Source organism: Lycium barbarum, chromosome 2 (genome assembly GCF_019175385.1).
Source record: "Lycium barbarum isolate Lr01 chromosome 2, ASM1917538v2, whole genome shotgun sequence".
NCBI lineage: Eukaryota > Viridiplantae > Streptophyta > Magnoliopsida > Solanales > Solanaceae > Lycium > Lycium barbarum.
Window position 1 is genome coordinate 120,605,510 of NC_083338.1, and position 543 is coordinate 120,606,052.

Consider the following 543-nt stretch of genomic DNA (forward strand, 5'->3'; position numbering starts at 1 on the left):
TTTGAACAATATTTTCGGTAATATTAGTAGATGCTATTCGAACCACCCTTTTTCGATCCATATCAGCATTTCGTATAGAAGTTATTATCTCAGCAATAGTGTCCCTACCCATGATGAACTAAAATTATTGGGGTCTCCAAATTTGATATAATCAACGTGTTTTTTACTTATTTATTTTTGAATATGATATGAATTATTAAAGATATATGCGTGAGACACAATCTACTAATTAATCTATTTCTTTCAAATACCCCACTAGAAAACAAAAATTGCGTTTTCATTATGGTCTTACAGAACGACAATTACTTAAATACGTTCGTATCGCCAGAAAAGCCAAGGGGTCAACAGGTCAAGTTTTACTACAATTACTTGAAATGCGTTTGGATAACATCCTTTTTCGATTGGGTATGGCTTCAACTATTCCCGTAGCCCGTCAATTAGTTAACCATCGACATATTTTAGTTAATGGTCGTATAGTGGATATACCGAGTTATCGCTGCAAACCCCGAGATATTATTACGGCAAAGGATGAACAAAAATCCA